Source organism: Drosophila elegans, unplaced genomic scaffold (genome assembly GCF_018152505.1).
Source record: "Drosophila elegans isolate 14027-0461.03 unplaced genomic scaffold, ASM1815250v1 contig_420, whole genome shotgun sequence".
Taxonomy (NCBI): Eukaryota; Metazoa; Arthropoda; class Insecta; order Diptera; family Drosophilidae; genus Drosophila; species Drosophila elegans.
This window is the reverse complement of record NW_024545807.1, coordinates 65,708-67,991: the sequence shown is the minus strand read 5'-3', so window position 1 is coordinate 67,991 and position 2,284 is coordinate 65,708.

Sequence of the window (2,284 nt, the reverse complement as noted above, 5' to 3'; positions counted from 1 at the left end):
AGGCACGGTTCCAACCAAATGGGATTCGTAGGCAGAGCGGCTAGTTTGGTGACGGCCCTTTTGGTAAGACCTGTAGCTGTCCGGACCATAGGTACTCTGACGACGCCGTCCTTTCCGGGTATGACTTCATGGATGCACCCAAGCTGCCATTTCATCGGTGGAAGGTTTTCCTCCTGAAGCAATACAACACGACCAATTTGGATGTTGGATGTTTTGATCCGCCATTTGCTTCGTTCTTGCAACAGGGACAAATACTCTCTGCTCCATCTTTGCCAGAAGTGCTGCTGCATTTGTGTTACTCTTTGCCAACTGCTTAACCTGCCTTCGCGAAGATGACTGGCTCAGGAAACCTTGTGTAGCTGGAACCTTTATTCAGCGTTTTCTGAAATTGGACAAAGTGGACGGGAGTTAAGAATGGCAGAAATTTCATATGCAAGAGTTTTCAATTCATCAAGGGCTAAGATGGCTGTACCGACAACTCGGTAGTAGTGAAATTTTGCCAGAGATAGATATGTCAGTGCCAACGGTTTTAATTACCGTCGTGGAACGCCGTTCCGGAAGGTTCTTTACTGCATCTATTAGGAAGGGCCAGTTCGACGCTCCTTTCAGTGGAATTGGAATTGGAATTGAATTAGTCCAAAGGGAGTGTTCCAGCCATTCCTTGGGGGTACATCCGCGCGATACCAGATCCACCGGATTCAAGTCTGTTGGAACATGATGCCAAGCCATACCTTTCGTCATTTCCTGGATTTTCGCGATTCTTTTAGACACAAATACGTTAAACTCCCTCGGAGGTTGCCGAATCCAAGCCAACACAATAGACGAGTCCGACCAGCAGTGAAAGGTGCAATCAAAACCTATGGTTTCCTTAACGTTTACGATAAGCTCAGCCAATAAACACGCTGCTGAAAGTTCTAATCTTGGTATTGTTAAAACTTTTAAGGGAGCTACTCTAGACTTGGCGCAGAGTAAATCGGCTTCAGCGTTTTCATTGGCCCCCGACCGCAAATATAAGCACGCGCCATAAGCTGCTGTGTTAGCATCACAGAATCCGTGCATCTCGACGGAAGCCTGCGATTGCATTACTAATCGTGAAAATTTTAGGTTCTGGACGATCGACAACTGATAGGTCAACTCCCCCCAGTGTCTCTGGGCAGTGTGTCATCCCAATCCATGTTAGTGTTCCATAGCGTTTGCAAAAAAAATTTTGGATTTTGTAACAATGGGTGCTATTAAACCAAGCGGATCATAAAATTTGGCAATTGTTGACAACACAATCCGTGTTGTTGTTCGTTGACTTGATAAAATTTGTGAAAGGTTAAAGAGAAGATTATCCGAAGATGGATCCCAGACCAACCCCAAAGCTTTGGCGATAGCTGATCTGTCGTGAAATTTAATCAGTTGCTCTTTATCGCGATCAGACTCTCCTTCGAGAGCGCTTGCTTCATTCGAACACCATTTTCGGATGACGAATTTCTTTCACCTCTTCAACTGAATCGCCACAAGAGATTAGATCGTCCACATAGAAATCTCTACGAACGATTGTTCCTCCAACTGGAAATGATTCCTCTTCATCATAAGAGAGCTGATGCATGGCTCTTATAGCCAAGATGGCAGCCGGCTTGGTACCATAAGTTACCGAGTTTAGTTTATAAACACTCAATTTATCTGTGGAGTTCTCTCGCCAAATGATACATTCCAAAAAGTCATCAGGGTACGAAACACGAACGCAGCGGTAAATCGTGCAGATATCTTCACAAAGAGCTACTTTATAAACCGAAGCAAAATATTAAAGATTTTTTGCTGAATTGTTGGTCCTGCTAGAAGCAAGTCGTTTAGAGATATCCTAGGTGTAGTTTTAGAAGAACCATCAAAGAGAACACGAAGTTTAGTGCTGGTGCTTTCAAGCTTCTGAACAGAATGGTGAGGCAAGAAAAATTGTGGTACCGCTGGATTCCTTAATGCGAGAGACATGTGGGCTAAGTTGAGGTACTCCTGTAGAAATGCCGAATACTGCGCTTTCAGATTGGGGTTTTTATTTAGTTTTGATTCCAAATATTTGAAACAACGACGGGACAGGCAGTGGATAAAAGACGAACCGAATATTGACCATTCTCCAGCCTAATGTAATAATAATGTTCGCATCGTAAGTCTTTGGCCAGCATCGATGGTTTTGCTGAATCAATCTCCTAAAACCGCTTTACCGTAGTGTGTCATCATCTGAATGATCAGCAGGATCCTTGACATTGGCAGCCAAGACAGATTTGCGATTTAGCATACTTGA